Source organism: Rana temporaria, chromosome 11 (assembly GCF_905171775.1).
Source record: "Rana temporaria chromosome 11, aRanTem1.1, whole genome shotgun sequence".
In the NCBI taxonomy this organism is placed as follows: Eukaryota; Metazoa; Chordata; class Amphibia; order Anura; family Ranidae; genus Rana; species Rana temporaria.
Genome location: NC_053499.1, coordinates 57,868,479 through 57,874,478, shown reverse-complemented (window position 1 = coordinate 57,874,478; position 6,000 = coordinate 57,868,479).

The following is a 6,000-nucleotide window of genomic DNA, read 5'->3' as shown; positions in this document are numbered from 1 at the left end:
TCAAAAAAGTGGTGTCGGGAAAACCCTAGTCCCCGCCATCACTCATTTTCACCAACATGGAGGAGAGGCTCAGGTACAGGTTCGACATTCAGGTCGATCAAAATGGTAATGTATATATCATTGACCTTGAAAAGTTTTAAAGACTTTCAGGGTAATGAAATGGTAATGATTCCTATAGTATACTTGTATAATTATTATAGTAGTTTTATAGTAGTTAAAAAAAAAAAAAAAAAAAAAAAAAAAATATATAGTATAAATATATGTATAAATGTATGAATGTATAGGTATAAGAGAGATTTTCTTTTAATACCTCGGATTAAAGAACACCACTGAGAAGGGGACCAATGATCCTGATTGTAGCGTCTAGCTCTCAGGTGCGTTCCCCAGACACCACTGAGAAGGGGACCAATGATCCTGATTGTAGCGTCTAGCTCTCAGGTGCGTTCCCCAGACACCACTGAGAAGGGGACCAATGATCCTGATTGTAGCGTCTAGCTCTCAGGTGAGTTCCCCAGACACCACTGAGAAGGGGACCAATGATCCTGATTGTAGCGTCTAGCTCTCAGGTGCGTTCCCCAGACACCACTGAGAAGGGGACCAATGATCCTGATTGTAGCGTCTAGCTCTCAGGTGAGTTTCCCAGACACCACTGAGAAGGGGACCAATGATCCTGATTGTAGCGTCTAGCTCTCAGGTGAGTTTCCCAGACACCACTGAGAAGGGGACCAATGATCCTGATTGTAGCGTCTAGCTCTCAGGTGCGTTCCCCAGACACCACTGAGAAGGGGACCAATGATCCTGATTGTAGCGTCTAGCTCTCAGGTGAGTTTCCCAGACACCACTGAGAAGGGGACCAATGATCCTGATTGTAGCGTCTAGCTCTCAGGTGAGTTCCCCAGACACCACTGAGAAGGGGGACCAATGATCCTGATTGTAGCGTCTAGCTCTCAGGTGAGTTCCCCAGACACCACTGAGAAGGGGAACCAATGATCCTGATTGTAGCGTCTAGCCCCAGTGTAGCGCCAGTCTTATGAGGTAGACTGGGCCGCAAGACAAATCAGCCTGGCTCCCCCATATTTGGGCGCAAGTTCTGTATTCAGAATGAACTTGCGCCCGTAGTTACGGCGGCGTAACGTATGTGTTGCGGCGTAAGGCCGCGTAATTCAAATGGGGATGTAGGGGGCGTGTTTTACTTAAATATGTGTTGACCCCGCGTTTTTTACGTTTTATTTGAACGGCGCATGCGCGTTCGTAAAATATCCCAGTGTGCATTGCTCTAAATGACGTCGCAAGGACGTCATTGGTTTCGACGTGAACGTAAATTACGTCCAGCCGTATTCGCAAACGACTTACCCAAACGACGTAAAAATTTCAAAACTCGGCGCGGGAACGACGGCCATACTTAACATTAGCTACCCCTCATATAGCAGGGGTAACTATACGCCGAAAAAAGCCGAACGCAAACAACGTAAAAAAAAAGCGCCGGGCGGTCGTTCGTTTCTGAATCGGTGTAAATCCTCATTTGCATATTCCTTGCGTAAAAATACGGAAGCGACACCTAGCGGCCAGCCTGGAATTGCAGCCTAAGATCCGACGATGTAAGACACTTACACCTGTCGGATCTTAGGGATATCTATGCGTAACTGAATCAGTCGCAAAGATACGACCGGCGGAACTCAGAGATACCGTATCGTATCTCTTTCTGAATCTGGGCCAGGATGTCCAGATGTAAATAAACTGAGCGCTCCATGCTTTAGATAGATGTACACACACACACAACCAAATTAGGAGAGAGTAGATCGCACACACAGATTATAGGATGAGGCCGTACTACAAACCTACACCCAACATTAGAAAAAGGATGACTAGCATCCAGTAGGGTAGCTTAGTGTAGTCAGTGTAGATCCTGCCCTAGAAGAGTCTACCTTGCCGTGGTGGGCAGGCTTGTAATCTCTTGGTCAAAAGTGTGTCAGCGAATGGGTGAGACGATCACTAGATCTTCACTTCTGGCCAATTGATTTTACCAAAGGACTCTTGGTTTAATCCGAGTATATATATATATATATATATATATAGTTGGAAAAGGAAAAAATATGTATAGGTCCATAATTCTACTTTCATAAACACCCAATAAAAATTTGGTATATTTACATTTGAATTGCTTCCTCTTTTATTTAACCACTTGACAACTGGGCACTTAAACACCCTTAAAGCGGGGGTTCACCCTATCGACAGGAAAAAATTTTTTTTTTTTTCTTTTACCTTTAAATCAGGCACTGTAGCGCGAGCTACAGTATGCCTGTCCCGAATTTTTTCCCCCCATACTCACCTTGTAGTCGTCCATCGAAGATACCGGGGAATGGGCGTGCCTCTGGAGACGGAGGATGATTGACGGCCGGCTCTGGCGCGTCACGCTTCTCCGGAAATAGCCGAAATAGGCTTGGTCTTCACGACGCGTGCGCATAGCCTGTGCGCACGCGCCGTGAAGAGCCGAGACCTACTCCGGCTGTCTTCGGGGAGAGTGACGTGCCAGGGCCGGCCGTCAATCATCCTCCCTCTCCATAGGCACGCCCATTCCCCGCGGGAGCCGAAATCTACGATGGACGACTACGAGGTGAGTACGGGGTTAAAAAAATCGGGACAGGCATACTGTAGCTCGCGCTACAATGCCTGTCTCGATGGTAACATCATGTGGGTCAGGGTGAACTACCGCTTTAATAACCAGACCAATTTTCAGCTTTCGGTGCTCTCACATTTTGAATGACAATAACTCAGCCATACAACACTGTAACCAAATGAAATTGTTGTCCTTTTTTTCCCACAAATAGAGCTTTCTTTTGGTGGTATTTGATCACTTCTGCGGTTTTAATTTTTTTCGCTATAAATGAAAAAAGAACGAAAATTTTGTAAAAAAAAAGATTTTTTCTTAATTTCTTTTTTTTTTTTCATTCAAGTTTTAAGTTTATTTTCAATTTAAATAAGATACAATAAAAATAAAATAGCAGAATATACATCAATGATATCTATAAATATAATTAATAGAATACATTTCATACCAAATATTCCCTATCTACTATCCTCCCTCTACACCTAGCAAGCCTATAAGCTTAATATCACGTAAATAGGGATAAAGAATAAAATCATCCAAAGTAACAATACATATCTAATAAAAAAAAGAAAGAGAAGAAAAATTCCCATATGTCTAGGAATTCTCAAATCTCTTAATACCATTTAATATAATAAATAAAATGTCGCATATACCAGATTAAATCTGGAATCTACGAAAAGGATAGATGTAAAGAACATGTCTACCTCCCAAATGGGATCAATCTGTGTCGAAGAAGTATAGTAATTCCCACAATCCATCCTCTCTCCAAAAATCAAAACTGGATAAAACCGGTATTTGGAAGTATATTCCCAAAATTTTCAACCGACTCAAATTCCCAAGGGGAAAGAGGGAATACTACAAATATGCTTATATAAACATATCTTTCCAAAGTAGAACAGATTGAGGATGTAATAAACCAAGGAAATCATCCTCATACATATTATTATAAAAAATAAGAGAAGAAGCAAAAAACAAGAAGAGTAGAAGAGTGAAAAAAAAGAAAGGAGAGTGAAAGAAAGAATCAAGAAGAATAAGAGAAATATACAGCCTGCCTGCCAATATTTGATCTCTTTCCGAAGTCACAAATATAATTACTGTATTTGCTGGCGTATAAGACTACCTTTTACACTTAAAAAAACTGGCCAAAAAGCAGGGGTCGTCTTATACGCCAGGTCAGCTTTGGCTACATACAGTATATACCGCTTAGCCAATCTCAGTGAGCGATGTATTCAAATGAATATAGAGCTTGCTCAGATTGGAGTAACAACCTCGTCCAATCCGAGCAGGCTACATATAGTAGACTGCACGGATTGGCTTTGAGAGTCAATGAGGCGTGGGATGATGATGTTACAGCCTCTGCCAATCCAAGCAGGCTTTGTATTCATTAATAGAACACATCGCTCGCCATGATTGGCTCCAGCTCCAGCAAGAAGGAAGAAGAATATGGCTCCAGAAAGAAGGAATATAAAGCGTCGGAAGCATAGGAAGGGGGGGGGGGGTCGTCTTATACGGTGAGTACAGGCAAAAAATCTTTAAAAAAAATGTAAAATTAGGGGGTCGTCTTATACGCCCGGTCGCCTTATACACCGGCAAATACGGTATTATAATTACAGGGTATAAGAAATCCCCATGTAAGTCAACCAAGGTTCCCATATTTCACGGAAAAGGTTAGACTTATCCAACATGGAACATATCCTTTTTTCTTGTTCCATAATCCATGTAACTTTTCTCTTCATGTATAGGATGGAAACTGTTGGTTTCTTCCATGCTGCTGCGATAGTGATTCTGGCACCTGTCATAATGTTCTTAATTTCTATTATAAAATTTTGCAAAAAAAATATTTTTCTTCATAATTTTGGACTAAAATGTATACTGCTACATATCTTTGGTAACAACAAAAAAAAATTTGGATATTATTTAGTCTGGGTGAAAGTTATAGGGTCTACAAGCTATGGTGCCAATATCTGAAAATTGATCAATTTGATCACACCTGAAGTACTGACGGCCTATCTCATTTCTTGAGACCCTAACATGCCAGAAAAGTACAAATACCCCCTAAATGACCTTTTTTTGGAAAGAAGACATTCCAAGGTATTTAGAAAGAGGCATGGTGAGTTTTTTGAAGTTGTCATTTTTTCCCACAATTCTTTGCAAAAATCAAGATTTTTTTTATTTCTATTTTTTTTCACAAAATGTTTATATTAGCGGGTTATTTCTCACACACAGCATATGCATACCACAAATTACAATCCAAAACACATTCTGCTATTCCTCCCGAGTATGGCGATACCACATGTGTGCGACTTTTACACAGCGTGGCCACATACAGAGGCCCAACATGCAGGGAGCACCATCAGGCGTACTGGAACACCCAGACCAGTTCTGACATTCCTCTCCTACATGGAAAAATCATCATTTATTTGCTAGAAAATTACATAGAACCCCAAAACATTATATATGCTTTTTTAGCAAAGACCCTAGAGAATACAATGGCGGTCGTTGCAACTTTTTATCGCGCATGGTATTTGCACAGCATTTTTTCGAATGCGTTTTTTTGGGAAATAAAACAGTTTTGTGCTTTTAAAAAAAAAAAAACATTAAAGTTAGCCCAATGTTTTTGCATAATATGAAAGATAAAGTTACGCCGAGTCAAGAGATACCCAACATGTCACCCTTCAAAATTGTACACGCTTGTGGAATGGCGCCAAACTTCGCTACTTAAAAATCCCCATAGCTGACACTTTAAATATTTTTACTGGTTACATCTTTTTAGTTGGAGAAGAGGTCTAGGGCCAAAATTATTGCTCTCGCTCTAACGTTCGTAGCGATACCTCACATGTGTGGTTTGAACACCGTTTTCATATGTGGGCGGGACTTACGTGTGCGGTCGCTTCTGTATACGAGCACATGGGAACAGGGGCGCTTTAATTTTTTATTTATTTTTTTATTGTTCATTTTACTTTATTTATTTTAGTTTGACACATTTTTCCCCAAAAATAAATGTTTTGATCACTTTTATTCCTATTACAAGGAATGTAAACATCCCTTGTAATAGGAATATAGCATGACAGGTCCTCTTTACAGTGAGATATGGGGTCAATAAGATCCCACATCTCACCTCTAGGCTGGGAAGCCTAAAAAAAAAAAAAACAATCCTGGCTTCGATCGTAGCGGTGAGTCGAAAGCACTAGAGGGCGAAGGGAGGGGGGACGTCCCCTTTTGCCTCCTGTAAGAACGATCAAGAGGTGGAACAGCCGTCATGATCATTCTTATGGTGTAGGGAATCGCTGGCTGAAAAAGATGATATCTGAATGATGCCTGTAGCTGCACCCATCATTCAGATATCCCTGCACAAAGTCAAGGACGTTATATGACGTCCGGCGGGCGGGAAG